The sequence below is a fragment of the Dufourea novaeangliae genome, unplaced genomic scaffold (assembly GCF_001272555.1).
Source record: "Dufourea novaeangliae isolate 0120121106 unplaced genomic scaffold, ASM127255v1 scaffold108, whole genome shotgun sequence".
Classification (NCBI taxonomy): Eukaryota; Metazoa; Arthropoda; class Insecta; order Hymenoptera; family Halictidae; genus Dufourea; species Dufourea novaeangliae.
The window spans coordinates 3,434,630-3,451,596 of record NW_015374014.1 but is presented as its reverse complement, the minus strand read 5'-3'; positions in this window follow the sequence as shown (position 1 = coordinate 3,451,596).

Genomic DNA, 16,967 nt, shown 5'->3' with positions numbered 1-16,967 from the left:
GGCGATTCTACGAGTTCAACCATTCACAAAACGATCACAAGTCCTCCGCGTGGTTAAATTAATCATAGGCGCGTGACGTCATAAATACCTGTACGGAGTTCGGTAAGGATGAATTCAAAAGGACACTCGGAGGCTTTAAAAAAGAATGGATAATGAAGCCGGAACAGATAGGCGGGTATAGCGGTGGGGGTGGGGCAACAAGCCCGTTTCCGCTCCGATATTCCAGTATCGCGTTCCTCGTAAAAAGCAATTGTTTCGACTTTATATCCGTCTGCCTAAGTACACTTCCGGTGCCGCTGTATTGTGGCAAGAATTTCACTTACGGCCAGCTTCTCGATGGAAACGACGTCGTCCGACCTGACCTGCAGTCTTTAAATGCTTTAAATTTTTTTCAGTTTCGTTGAATAATCTTTCAAAGCAACGTGAACTGTGAAATTTACATATGTAATCCACGGATTATGCGATTACGCATTGTTTGCATTTATGACCATGTGAATATTCCGAACAATATTTTTTCTTTGACTCCATGGGATTTGCTGCGAATTCTGAATCGAAATTTGCGAGCAAATATGTATGTTATTAGTGCCGGTGAATGTGAAAGTAAGCTGTCATACAGGGTGTCACATCTAACGTGAGCACGTTAAATACTTCACTTGTTTTCGATATTGGAAAAAATGTGAGCAGAAAATATTGTTTAGTTGTGAGAAGCAAATACTTTGATAAGCAAAATATTTTTCTCAAGATCATATTTTCCGAAATTTTTAGGCCGTGGATGTTTTCTTGAATGGAACTACCTACATGTTTTTGTCTTCGTGGAATAATAGTTGAAATGCAGACCAGTCCAATGATCTACATAATAGTAGAACCTTCATGTGACCTTGGTTTACTCATTGGTACACCCAGAATTTTCTAAAATTATTGATTTGGGTTTATTTACGCATCCGCCATTTACAATCATTAATTTTACTATTTCTCTTAACTCATATTTAGGAGATCTTAGTTTCGCAGTTTTCAAATCGAATGTCTGTAATATTGTAGCAATACGACGATAGCACTGTTGATTCTATGATAATTAATATTTGGATGGCGTTATACACAAATGTGATACAGTATATTAGCCTGAAGACAAATTACGTTTACTGCTCGGATATCCTATTTCCTGTTGACATTTTGCCGTAACGAATATCAGTATCATTTAACAAACATAAACTGTACATCATGTACCGAATAATTTTATGAATAGAGTTCAGAGTAAGTTTAACTTTTTAATTACAATCTTCTACCGCCGTCGCGTTATAAAAACAATCCAAGAAAATTCTGCATATTCTTCAATTATACAGAAAAAAACAGTAGCTTTAATTTATTATCCACCAAGCTAATACCTTTATCTACCCTGGACAACACAACGCGACAGAACGAAACGAAAAGTTACAGTTCCTAAGAGATAAGAATATATGAAAGTAACAGCTACACGCGCCATTTTTACGGTTGCCCGTGTTAGGGAAATATTTAACATTATTATACCAGCTATAAGAAGAAATGAGGCTATCTTCGAGTCAATGTCGCGGAACTAATGTCCGACTCTTTTTCGTATAAAATTCATTTCCTCCTACCTCCTGGCTTATCTACTTCCGCCCTTTATGTCGGTTCTCTTTGCCACCCGTCGATGACCCCTTGCATTCTTTTTCTCGTATTGGCACCTCCTTACCATTCGATAGAGTACCTCCCGAGGTTCACCTCGAGGTCTCTTTGATATATCCAACTGAGCTAACTAACAAAATAGACCCGACGCCGCCTTCTTACCCCGAGTATCAATCTCTTTCATATCGTCCCATCTGAACTCTAAGAATTCTTTCTGTATCTTCTTCAGAACTTCAAATAAGATCAACGTGAAGAGACCCGACGGTAAAAAAAGGAATGGCTCTTCCATCTCTTTGCGTGCTGAGATATCTACAAGGGCGACCCATTTGCACATTTACATCCAATTATCTCCCGATCTATTAGTTATTCCAAAAAATGTTTCAAGTAGAACTTACTATGTTTCGAGGAGGGCATCTTATGATGGTCACAAATTTTATCTACGTGGACGTGCCTCAGAGATCTTCCATATGATCTCTGTTATTTTAAACGAACCTACATGTTTTCATTTAAGTAACCATGTAGTCCATCTTGTGACGAATTTGACTTAATATGTCGCCAAAGTCATTCAAGGTCATTTGTTAGCGTTCATGGCTTGCAGTAGTATTACATAAATAACGATGTTTACGACAGAATCGACGAAATACTCCTGTGAAAGAAATCTTGGAGACGTTCAATAAACGTAAGTTTTGAACAGTAATACTTGACCTTGAATGCCCTTGAAAAACCAACATATTTAGGTCAGTGAATTCGTCGCGTAAAGATGTACACGTTTACCTAAAGGAAAATAGATAGTGTTAATAAAAATGTAGGACACTTTCATTGGATAGATTCTACACTCCAAACTAGGACAAAAATCGAGAATAACGAAATTGCGTTTGAGGTTTGTTTCAGAGTTATTAATTGTTGAAAATACATGTATTTATGTGGTGGTGGAAATGAAGATTTTTGGTTGGTGCATGTTCTTGTGGGTGTGGTATATGATAAGACAAAGTGGAATTTGAACTTTTACTGTTTCTGATGTTCCTCGAAATAAACGGTGGTATTGTACTAAACAACGGTTTAAGGACAGTGTGTTACCTGCATTAGATTGCTAAAGTAATCAAAATGATAACAATGACAACCAGCAAATTTGAACGGAAATGAGAGGTAAGAATGAGAGTCTCCACAGCATTAATTCAACCAAGTCCCCCGATTCAGTTTGCCTTCCGTTGGGTTACAAGAAATGCGTGAATCATAGATAAGATTAACGGAAATCGGCGAGAAATTATACGATGTTACGTGATATTTCATGGCGGCAAAAAAACGGTCGTGTCGAAGGGAATGGTAAATCGACGCCGAGCCTTCTCTATGGGCGTGATACGAATAGAAACTGTCGTTTTTCCGGGCTAAACAGCAATAAGCGAGCAATAACGGATGTTTTACGACGGATCTGGGAGTGATTCTCCCTGGACTCGTTACGAATTTAATATCGGGAAGGGCCGAAAAAAGTAACCGTTCTGGGAGGAAAACGCGCGAAACCGATCATTGCGAGATGTTGTCTTGTTCGATGCGTCTTTACGACATGTATCAGAGGGTCTCGGATATCGATATCTCCATCGATATTTCATGTCGAAGGTACAGAGAGTCTCGGGGAAAACAATTTCAGGAAAACCGAGAACGAAGGAAAAAAATAGTAGTGGAACGTGATAAGTGAAATGTTCAGAATGACGAGTCCACGGATAAAAAAGAACTACTTATGATGTTCTTCTTTAGTTCGAGAATTTCCTGAACTAGTACTCGGGCATGGCAGAACTCCTATTCGTTTCAAGTTCTAGGGTGACTCGGGTCATTCGTGGAGAGTAACGATAGGAGAGAAGGAAGTTCGGGGAAAGAATAGAAAGCGAGGATACTAGGTGGGAATGGGTCTGGGGAACGGAAGGTAAGGTGAAAATAAAGAGGACGATTTTATACATCGCTTCTGAGTTCCAGCTGAATTTTTCACCTATCGCTGTGAGCAACATCTGAATTCTGAATTCTGAATTGCGACGTACTTGCAGTGTAATTCCTAGCTTCTATACACCTTTCTGTTAGAAATGGAGAAAAGTCATTGTAAATCAATCGGTCAATCATTTACTGTAAGGAGTTAATAATGAGCTGATCATGAACAATCACTATTTTCGGAAATTTCATGAATCTTATGTTAAATAACGGTTCTGGATTTGTAATATTGGCGCAAGACTGAAGAGATAATTTTTTAGGTTTTACAACAATGTTAAAGATTGCGAACGTTCATTACTCGATTCAGAAATCTCTTAGAAATTTGGTCAAAATGGACTCCTCGGTTTCCAATGTTGTTGGACTTCTCACGAGATCTTTTACTCGGTTGGTAATTTCGTTAAAAATAATTGAAAATATTGTCACCATTTTCTATGAGCTTTTTGTAAATTTTATAACGACATTTTCTTTACTTGTCATTCTTTTTGTCTTTGTATCCCACGAAGAATATCTTAACGCTGTAACGTTTTAAGCCGATGAGCACTCATGAAACTACAAAGCTTCTTACTTTATTAACTGTGACACATCTCGCGCTTCCATAAGGGCAAAAGCTGCTTATCTTGTTATGGTTACGGAATTCTCTATTTTCCTCTAAACTATACGTCATAAACAGGATTATGTAGAGAAAGAAGCATTGCTCACAGCTTTTGCAGTGTGTATGATCCCTTCTAAGACGTTTTTAACTTGTATTTTCGATATTACAGTCTACGAAGATAATAGTGGTATAAATACGTACAAGCTAATTTTTTGGACCAAAATAAATTGGAATTGTAAAATAATTTTTTGAAACATATGGCTGGCATGTTATTCATGATTTCTACTCATAATAAACGTTAATAATAATTATTCTAAGAAATTGATACTATTATTGTTTATTTAGTTTTTAAATGTTAATGCACGTAGCAACTGCTGATCATAAGCAACCTTTCCTTCGTTTATTGTGCAAGATGCTTCATTTAACTCGACCACATACCAAAAAGATTTCACATTAATAGATATATGATAAAATAATTATAAATATATGATAACATATATGATAAAAAAATTAATATAAACATGTTTTCATATTTTTTATTCAGTTGCAATACGTACATTGATATGTATTAGTATCCTTCCATATTGTCTGCGTGGTGGTCAAGATAAGAGAAGAACCCTGTGTAAATAAATGAATTAATTGATTATTAGTAAATATGTACGCGTACTCAACGTCATTATTGTGACTGTATACACCGATTAAAAACAATAAATATTTAGAGTTCTGGTACACTAATTAAAGACTGTACTTTACATCTGCTTCAACTAAATAAAGGAAATCTAACTACAGCAATAGAATCCCAGCAAATTCATAAAATGGTATTCATGAATACCGAAGGTACTAATAATATGTGCAAATTGTCCTAGACGTTTTCTAAATAAAAACAAATAGTGCAGCAAGTAATCGAAAGCCCTTATATCATGAAAGCGTTGAGAGCAGCAAACGAATCGAGTGTCCCACAATAATTCTCCCATTCGATGATGCACCTAATAAATCTCAATCGGATTTAACTAACGCCGCATTAATCACATCGCTGCAATAATAAGATTACCGTATTAATGACGTTATACGCAACCGTCACCGTATACGATGACGTTACATAGGTATAACGTTACCGCATTAATAACATTAAAATGGTTGCCAGCGATTCGAATCGATGCACGTATAATATCTAACTGCGAGCTTGGTAATCAAGCCGCCGTGTCGAAGTCCAAATCCATTCTCCAATTAGAATCCTATCCGACTAAATCGGAGAGATCGCAAACGCTATTCACATTTCAATGACAATAACGAACGAATCGATCATTGAAAATCAATAACTCAATTGTTACATCGCAAACTTATTCTATAATTATCAGCAATGGAATTGTGTCTGCGTAAAATTGAAAATTACATTAGAGTATATAAAGAAACATACATACAGCGATTCACGGAAGTGTTTGAACACTTAGCATAGAACGCATTTATGAATATAATATGCGTATTATACAAAATATTTTGGAATGTCGTAAGCACTGCAATGAAACACGACTACCATAATTATATTGATAATTGATGAAAGAAATCTGGAAACGTACATAGAAGTTACAATATATTAACTACAAGCGTATACTTCGCAGAGGTCGTAAAAGTATTTTAACAATTAATTGTTATTGTATTATTAAGGATCAATATTTAGTAGGACCACATTTAGCATTGATTGTTTCAAACAGATTTTCATGCTATATACTAATTTTTTAGTTATATGTCACGTTACAAAATTCTATATTTCAATCATTTTTTCCTTTCATCATGTTTTGGAAGTTTCATCAAATTTGTTGATACATAAAAAATACACAACAAGAGTAACTTCGTCCCAAAGTCAGAAAATTATCGTTATCGATTTTGCAGCTCATTTGCAATTATTTTTACGTGAAATACCTGTGAACTTAAAAATCAACTTAATTTAACAATTTGCAGAACTGCAAAATCGAACATGATCATTTGTTGACTTCGGGACAAAGTTACTGAGTCAAAGTTAGCCCAACTTACAGTACGTAAAATAACCAACTGATCGCTGCGATGAATTCAATAATTTAAAAAAATGGAAAAGCATAATGCTGTGATACATTCTAACTAACAGAACAAACAATCTACTTCATATTCAGTCTACCGGTCACGTTTGTCCATCTGAACGATTACAATTCTATGAGGTGCAACCTGACACTCCTATTCCACCATCAACGTGGCATCAAACGTTGCTGTTTAATCCGTAACATTCACGTTCGGTACTTCGTCGATCAGATGAAAATTTTTCCGTAATCCGCCCACCCGAAATCTTCGAACAAGCTGACGATCTCGTGCCAAGCTGCACAATGGTCAGTTTTCATTGAGAACGCGCGGGAGAATGCAGTGAATGGCCGTCCCCGCTTGTACAAGACACAGTAACAGTTCCCTGCGTAATGCGCATCGTGTGTCAGGATCAGCCTGTCCATAACGCGCACAGGATATCCGACCGTATCAGAGCTGTGTATCTGAATGAACGATCGACCAGGATCAAGGGGATCGAAATGCTGAATCGGTGCCGCATTCTCCCTCCGCGTGTTATTTCCCGACGGTAACATCTAAATGTACCATCTGGAATATCCATTAGGAGTCATCAACAGACTTTAAATTTCCGTTGACTTCAGGCCATTATTATCAGCTGTTGGTTATTCGTTAATTTTTGTTAATCTAATTTACAGCCTATAGATGGTATTTTGCATGTGTTCCCAGATTGACCAACCATTCGGTTATCCGACTTGAGATCTTGTGCCATAATAGACAAATTTATTGGGAGCCCAATATACAGAGTGAGTCATTTAAATCGATCTCCGAGAATGTCTCCGAAATCGTCGATGACACTGAACAATATTTCAGATAAAAGTTGAATGGTTTCGAGAGAGATATAATTTGATGAATATAATTTTTTGTAGGTGGACAAGTAGAGGACATATCAAGGTTAAAGTTGTTTTTTTAAATGGAATAATGAGACTGATTTTTTATAAAATCAATTTTTAATGCCATCTGATGGGAGACATCATGTCGTAAAGCGACAAATCTAAACTATTTACTTGTTCATATTTAAGTGAGTTCCAATATGTACTTCATTAATTAGTGTCTCCGAGACTATTGCCAGAAAAATGAAATGGAGCAAAGAGCAAACATTAGATTTTGTGTAAATTCGATGAATCAGGTGTATGGGGATAAATGTTTATTCCGTGCACAAATATTTCGCTGATATTGTTTTCGGTTCGTAACAAGGAACTCATTCAGAAATTTGTTGACAAGGCATCCATACAAGCATAACATGTTACATGTCTAGCTATACTAAAATTGAGTATCACTTCGCGATATTGAGATTAAAATGTCTCCTAAACTAATAGCTTTTTGGCATAAATAGTTCATACTTTTTTATACGGAATGACAACTTGCCATCGATTAACGTCTTAAAAAATATTGACTCCATTTAAAAAAAGCAATTTGGACTTCACATGTCCTCTACGCGTTCACCTACAACAAACTACTTACATGTAATTATTACTCCCTCGAAACCATTCAATTTTTATCTAAAACATTTCTGGGTCTTATCAATGTTTTCGAATATATTCGGAAGCATCCATTTAAATGACTCACCCCTCACACAATTTTATTCAAATAATACATAGTCAAAAGCAACAGTATCTAAGGGCATCATTCTGAGCTTTAAACAGTTAATGAGATTAAATAATTGTTTGCCAAATGTTGATTCATTCAAGAAGAAGTATTATTTTGTTATAAAAATTGGAATTTCCACGTTTAAACGATTGCAGTGACGAAGTGCTTTTTTATCTTTTAGTCGTTATTCGAAACTCTTTACCTAAATAATGAATTTGCCCATCTCTGGCTGTAGGTAGGTATTGTCTCAGGAGCTTCATCAAGCGTTGAATACAAGTGACGGTAATATTTACTTTCTTAACGAAATCAATTTTCTCGTGGCACACTCAAGAGGGACGAATGAAAGAAGAAAAAGTAAATTTATATCTAACGCGACAAAGTTGCAGCCTTTTGACTGGTCATTAGAAACAGTGTGAAGAGAAGAGGGTGGGACACGTTCGCTTATAAGAAGCAAGGTTAGGTAAATACAAAGCAGAATGGAACGTGCGTCCCGCTATTAATTCCGACGCCCCTAAGACAGACCTGCTCCCTTTCTACCTAGCTCTCGGGGCTGGAATAATTGTTAGTAGTAACGATATATCTCGGCTTCAGGTATGTGAGAATAACAGCGTCTACGTGCACCTAGCCGAGGGATGCTTAATTAAACGTTCGTGTTAATTGCTTGGACTTCGCGTCAACCTCTCGACTCGCCCTATTCCGGTGAACGCTACACGAAGAACTTCCGCTTTTCATCAGTTCGGTACGGAACGACGGACGTTGAACCATCCTTTGTCCCGTTCAACCATCGACCGGCTACCGTTAATGTTTTTTCACGAAATCATCTGTTCCACAGGTCAAATGCTAATTTTGGTGAATTAAACATTCCAATTGACGGTGATTTTTTTAGCGAAAACGTTAATGGCAGTATTACCGTGAAATTGGCGAGCCGGTTACAAACGCTTCGATGCGTCCTGTCACTGCGATTAAACTGTAATATTGGCGCTTTGATGTTTATGTAGAAATTGCAGATTTAACAACGAGTACGCTTGTATTCAGAGCTAGAATACCAACGTCGCGCTGTTTAATGTTAAACACGCAATAAATGCTCCGAATAACGATTTAATTACCGTGTAATTGTGGAGTTCCTGGATTATAATTGCTTGTACTAATGAAGAGTTGAATGCTTTTGGGTATTAAGAGAAATGCTTGAGGACACATCGCGTACTTTGCATACGAACGAAATAATTATCGATTTTTGTCAACTAATTCCTGAACAATAGCGTCGCTGGATCTTTGCCATGGATAAGATGTCGTTTAATCTTCGTTTCAACAAACTTGATTTGATCGTGCAATCTTATTACACATGTATAGGAACATTCCACTGACACTACCAGCCAAAAAGTTGGAATCACATGTTGATTTCTACAAAAATCAAATGTCCTGATTTTGGTACTGATCTATATAACACGTGTTGACAGGAATATATCCTATTTCAAAAGAGTTTAACATTCTCTTCTACCCAATATACTCTAATATAAGTCATAATCCTAAATTATGGCCAGACCTTTCCTAATGCCTAAAAGTCCTGTTTTTGCGTTATATAAGAACACGTGATTCTTTTGTCTATCCAATGAGAGTCCAGTGCTACAATATTAGATCTTAATTCCCGCTATTGAAACTACGTTTTTTCGATTAAAAGACAATTTTTAAAAATGCATGTCTCTGTGCAAAAAGTAGTACAAAATATAAAATACTTTGTTATTAGTTTTTCGACAAATAGAACTTCCTCGGTTACTCAATAAGCATTCATTTGTTCTTCCAAAGATCTTCTTTCTCTAGATTCACATAGTGATTCAAAATTATTGTCCTATTAGTGTAAGTGATTAATTACTTCATAGAAGAATTGCTATATATGATATTCTATGATAAATGGATTCAAATACTACCTAAACTCATCACGTCACAAATATATGGCAAAGGAAAAATTAATTTTGTAGAAATTATGGAATCTATTGCAATAGAAAATACACTTTCATTCACTTGTTTACACATGTTGACAGTCTGTGGTTAAAGCTCTTCCGCCTGAACTCTGAACAGCACCAGGAGGATGCAGTGAGTAGTTCTCGATGGATCTTAACCACGATTGACCGAGGTTCGGTCAGTTCTTCGTAACTCTAGGACTCGAATCTAATTGCAAGATCTGCCAAGGTATAGGGTCGTTCAGGTCACTCGACCAGAGACACCTTTCCCAAGTTTGTCCTACCGAGATCTACTGATCAAAGTCTGCGTCACTTGGTTCTGTTCGAATTACACGCCCGCACAATAACTGAACTTATTATCGTTTTTTTATCTGAGTTCGCTAATAGTGTAAGCTGTACCTGAGAACGGATCCAAATGATCTTTCGCTGGGAGTACATGAGAATTTATTGGACTGGTATTACCTGTATAGATAGGGGAAAAATTTAAAGTAAGGTGGTTGTGGGATAAAAGTTTTACAAACCCATACATTTTGTCCAGAAAATAAGTAAAATTAGTAGAAAAACCACGTTTATTTATATCTGTTTCAATAGTACCCCTATTTTGTTTATTCTTCTTTTATCATTATTGGTACCTGGAGCGTGAATTTTTGTTAGACTGTTACATTTCCAACCGATACTCTGTATATGAACGATATAATATCTCTATATAAGAATATAATAAATGACAAATTTGTCGCTCTTTTCAACCCCTTGGGTATAATTTGACAAGTCAAACTCGTCATACATTTCTTGTGCTGAAATGCAGAATGACCAGTCCAATTCGTCAATGAATTTCATAAAACATTTAGCAAATTTCAATTTACACGAACAAAGGTGCTGTGTGTATTATAAGCATAAAATTAGGAATGAGACTGCCTAATAATGCAGAAAATGCCAAGTGTCATTGCATTTATCAGAGTGCTTAGAATCACCACACCCTTCAGAACTATTATTAAATCGTCTATTGTTATTTCTTGAATTTTTTTCTGCAATGTACAAAATATTTGAATCGAAGAAATAATTAATTTTATGGAAATAAAATTAAGTATAATTTAAATATTAATTTTTAGATAAAATCTGTTGATTTATTGGTGAACGCGATGTATTAAGACATTCCGAAATAAATAAATTAGTACCCAACGGGTTAAACATGATCTTGTAAACAAAGGTCTTCGCTAAATAAGGAAACACTTACTTGATTTTCGATTGAGAATTTGTCGTTACTCTCGAAAATGCTGGAATACTTTCGATGATAAATCGACAAGTTTGACATTGTAATAACTATACATATATTAATTAACAAGATCGAAACTCAAGATTGTTGTAATTGATATAAATGCTATTCTACAGTTATTGTTTTTGCGATATCATAAAAGCTTGAGTGAAATAGCGATTCCACAACTTCCATCAGAAAATAATAGTCTTTCGGCGAACGGTTTATAAAAACGCTAGGGGGGTTGGATATGAATCTGTTAGAAACGTCAGTTGAACAGAATTTTATCGTGACCTTTGAAAAATGGACTGAGAAACCTCAATCAATCCATTCTGTAGTCTATATTCGTCTGATAAATCGTTGAAACAATGTTTAAAGTCGAACAGTGGACTGTAAATGATTTATTGGAAATTGTTCTTTAACAGCTGGTAATTTAATACTTTGTAATCTTTTGTTTTCAAATTTCATACAATGCTATGCTGTAATCACTTGATTATTAATGAAATGAAAAACATTTCGTTTACATTTATAATTTATGATATAAGTCAATACCATTTTAACTAACCCCTATTCGCCTTAAGTTACTGTGTGCAAAACCTATAAGTTATTTTGCAGTTTTTACACCGTCTTGTCAAGAAGCACAGCGAAACCGTAAATTATGTTACGTATATGAGGAGTGGGAACGTTAGTTTTATTTTAAAATTTTTGTGAGAAGTGCTTAGGTGAAAAATGAAAAACGCGTGGACGTGAAAGCTTTCCCTCAAAGAAAGCTCTTAGAAACGCGTAAAAGAAATACCTGTGAAGCCTACAGAATAGCTTGGGCGTCGATGAAAGACAGGAAAGAACATTTCTCTTTTCCCACGAATCCTGTGCTTCAAATAATGTAAAAAGAGTAAGATAAAACCAATATTTTCTTACAAAACAGTTAATTTTATTTGCGAAAGCTAAGGGATTATAGAAAAGTAAATAATATTAGTTACTAATGTTAGCAATGTTCCGCTTTCATATAGTCCTTTATTAATTTTACTATTAATATTTGTATACAGGGTGAGTCACGAGAAACAGAACATCTAAGCATGTATCTCTTTTGAAATTCAAGATGGGACAAAATCTCGAAGAGGAAAACTATATTGTTTAAAGGGGCAAATATGTTAATATAGACAGATCTTCTGTTTAACGTTACCTTCAAGGTTATTTAAAGGTACTCGGTGTTTCTTTTAATGGCATCATGTGCTTTTTTACTTTATATGGTAGTAACTGATATCAAGGAGAATTCAATGACATAGGATACTATGACCTTGAAATGACTTTGAACTCATCAATGCATTATCGAACAATAATAGCTTTACCATGTGCAATTATTCTATTTTAATTAAATTAAATATCGAAAGTGTTGATCTTCAGCAATATTACAAACATATAAACGTCCTGTAAGACTTTGAACAATTCTTTCAATCGTTTCCAATGAAATGGATGCGCAAGACCTAATTATTCTTTCTTGTATGTTTTCTGGGATGGTTGATTGCTCGCCGGAAACATCTTTTTTCAGTTTTCCTCTCAGATGTTTGCTTCCTTTGCATAACGGAACGTCAGACGTAGATACAGTAACTCCCCGATGAGTGTTCAAGGGCTCCTCAGCTTTGACCAAGAAAGGTCCCGAGGTGTAAGACTAACATTTTAATGAGGTTTAGCACAGTGATCGACCTTGGAATTTTGAAGCCAGTGATATTTGTTTCAGCCGCATATGGCCATTAGTTTATAAAATATTTAATGTTCACTGCCGAGGATCCGTCGAACACTTATTGAGGATTTATTGTATATCCTCAAGCTGATACGCTATCTCAATAATTCGATAGCAATAATAAATTGGTCATTCATCTAATTTGTTGATAATCATATTTGTGTATATACATTTAGAGATCACCTTCTGTTAACGGCACACGCCTTGTCACTATAAATGCAACCGTTGACTCGAGAAACTAAACTTCATACATTCATTTTTCTGTTTATCGAACATAAATTTCTGAGTCCAAGGTCATTTCAAGGTCATATTATTCATCGCTGAACTCTCCTTAAAATCAGCTGTTGCCTCATGAAGTTAGAAATACATAGTTGTAAGCCGGCTTAAAGGCTTCATTAGACTTCATGTGCTATCCGAGGGAAAGATAAAAGCTCAATTCAGAAAATCCATTTTCTGCCTCAGTATGATATTCCATCACTATCTGTTCAGGTTTTCCACGTTTAAAAATCAAGCGTCACCTATCGGCCAATGCCAAGGATTACCGTGATTCCCCGTTTAAACAATCGCCGCGTGAAACTCTAACGCGTATCCTCCAAAGGGTACTAACACGGTTCGTCCTGTTCTAAATTGCACGTATATCCTTGCAAGCCGTGTACCTATACACGAGGAACAAGTATAACCGGTGGCGAGACCAAAGTCCATGGCCAAACAGTTCGAGCGTTAGGCAGAACGATAATAAATTAAGCTCAGCCAGAACTCGGAATTGAATCAAACGCGGTAATCTCTAACGCAATTGATTCCGGCGTACAAACATCCCCTCGAACACGGGCACGAAGGTTTAAATTGATTTTAAGTAGTACGTCGTAGGGGTATGTCAGCCTATTTAAAAAAACGACGATGATCTGGAAATTTCAGAAAATACAAACTTAAGAAAAAAATCTTTTATATCACAATAACTGCACTACAGGAGCAAACATTTTCTTCTTTACATATTTTCTCGTATCGTTAAAAACAACGGAGATATTTTAGGTGAAAGTGTGAGGCGGAAAAACCGTTCGTAATAGTCGCAAGATGGTCTATTAATGGTACATTAATAGTCTTGTTTTATTATCCATTTATAACAAACAGCTGATAAGAACGATAATCCATGTTTCCTAAATAATACATATCGTCGGCTAAAAGTCATAAACATTATCATAAACTCCAAAAATCATATCATTCGGATAATTCTGAGCGGTACTGTACGTGGTCTGTTGCTAAACTAGCGAGACTGCATTTATAAAAGCTTCTTTATATTAAATTAAAAAAAATCAAAGTAATCCCCTTCAAAATAATTTCTTTAGAAAACGACATGTATACTTTGACCTGTATAAAAATTTTGACTTTTTAAAGGACTTTCTACTTTCGAAAATAAACAGAGTCACACGGATTGTGGATGGCAAGGGGATTGTGACATCATTGCAATTTTTCTTCGCAACTAGAAATTCATTCATAGATAATACAGTGTGACAAGGAGCGGTGTTGTGATGCAGCAACCAAGTGTTCAATACGCCCAAATTCTGAGTTAAAATTGTATGAGCAGCTCATATTTAACTGGTCTTCTATCATTCTTACTGTTGATCATCGATCAGATTGCACTAGAAACCCCATTTGTTCCACATTTTCATCCGTTAGTGTTGTGACAAAGCTTCGAAGCTTTGTCCCATCGAAAAACTTGTGCACGCGACAATCTTTGCCTTCCATAAGGCATCTTTCTTCAACTTTATATAAGTTTCGGAAGTATTTTCACCAAGTTTCATACAAAATTCAATATTATATCGTTTCTCAATATTTTTCTGTTCCATTCTCGTTACACGTTCACCAAACAAGCTGCTACTTATTTCACAGTTACTCTGCATCACCTAAACTGATCAAGTTAAAAATAAGCAAAATGTTTTAACGAACTTTTTTTCAGAATTACCATCATTGATACTTCTGCATTATCGACGTACAAAACGATGTATAGTCATATTATATGACTCATATAATAATAGTTACATTCCCTAACTTAACCTTAACCTAAACCTGAGCCTAACCCCCAAATAAAATATAATTTCTTATTTATCGAAATAAAATATACTAACTTTGAAGTACATGTTATTTATCCACACACCTTGTGTCTCGATAACCTACAAATACCCTACATGAATTATAAAGAAGTCTTATTACTTTTGTAATAGACTACGTAGAACGTGACGAGTCTAGAAAATTCGAATTCATTGGATAAGCTCCCGGTCTTTAATACAAAAAATTTAAAAGCAACCATATTCTATGACTTTTCAGAGCGGGGAGGACACAAATACAATGTCATAGTTAACAGATATTTGATTAACGACCATCCTCATTAAGCGACTCCTTACTGTTTATACGCGAAATCTTGCTCACGTTACTGGATTAGTGGTTTCCCGTTTAAATATCAGCCAGTGTACACCGAATTCGAGCAACGAGCACGATTTGCTAAGATCTGCTAGATTTACTAAGCAATGGCATGGATAATCCGTCGCGTTTACTACTGTACCAACCACCATCAGCTATGTTGTCTCTATACCAACGGCATCGTTTCGCTCCCATGTTATAAGTAGTACACGAAACATCATAGATTATTCTACTGCTTGTAGCCACACACCATCCGTGTCATTGTTTATAGGCTATAAGCTGTAGCGTAGAAAACATTAAACCGTGATAACACGGTGCCCGTTTGAATACAGACTGCTTTATTACGGATATGCAGTAGCACATAGGATTATCAAGACGTCAGGTAAACAGTGTCTTTTCAGAGTTCCAGACGTTAAAATGAGAAGCAATAACTCTTACGGTTGCTGTTATTCGATCACACAGACGCAAATAAAAGAAGCCATTCCAATAATTCAGCTGCAATAATTTGGAAGTAACCTGGAGTAAAAGTTTCTATAAAAAGATAAATGAAAGAATATGACGTTTCGTTAGTGAAGAAATTGAAATACGCAAAGCATTTCTGATCTTTCTATCTACAACTAAAATCATAATCTTAAATCATAGTCTTCCTTGAAATCGAAAGTTCCATCTGAACCTTAGTCTTCTATCACTGTTAAGTGTCTAGTGATGGATCAACGAATAACACTGTTTCAAACATGTTTAATCTAAATATCCGACGAGGAGTTTAAACGTAAAAAAATTATAGGTTCATCTGTAAAAAACCGAAAGTTACCTAGAAAACTCTGAAAAAATTGTCAAAAAATTTGGTACAATCATCTTAAAGCTCTCCTTGAATCATGTTGCATTAGCCTACAAAAATTTCGACCTAACAGCTAGCAGTAGAATAATCTAAGCTGAGTACGTTTCGTGATCCACTATGTACACATGAATTAATCAATATTTCATGCTTCGCTCCTGGTCAATTATATGTAGCCTGCTCCAGAGTTAGTAAATCCAACGATTTGTTTGTATACGCCGAAAATGGAGAAACAAAAAATATTGTCCACACGTTGGCTTTACAATAAATTATTATTTACTAAGATCAGACGAACATTGTATTATGTGAAACAAAATTGAATTTATTAAATCGAAAATAAAATTTGCATTTAAAATAACATAATGAATTTCATTTCATTCTTGTTAAAAAAATTCCTACCGTAATTGAAATACATTTCAAAACAAATCTTGGAATAAAATAATTATTTTAGGCAGAACGACGTTTGCCGGGTCAGCTAGTTAATCAATATTTCTTGAGTAGGTGATATTAAGTACACTTTTTTCATAATAAGGGTTAAGAATAGGGAGTGACTTCCCATCCAACCTGAGTATCAAGAGCCCCATTCCCACGAGTACTAGGCGCATGGACGTCACCTAGAAAGAAGCGATTAACAAATGATTTGCAAATCCTTATAAGAGAATGATGTCGAATGCCGCATTACGACAGGCCGATGTTACATGCATAGAGATGCCAGGAGAATTTCTGGAGTGTCGGCGGGGGGGAGGGGTGGGATCCTAAGCTCAGCCGCGTGTTTTGTTACTTACCGAAGATTACCGGCTTACAAGAAACCCAACGGCGGTGGGAGCAATCTACCAACCGACAACCCTCCATGCACCCCCTCCCCACCACCGCCCCATTCC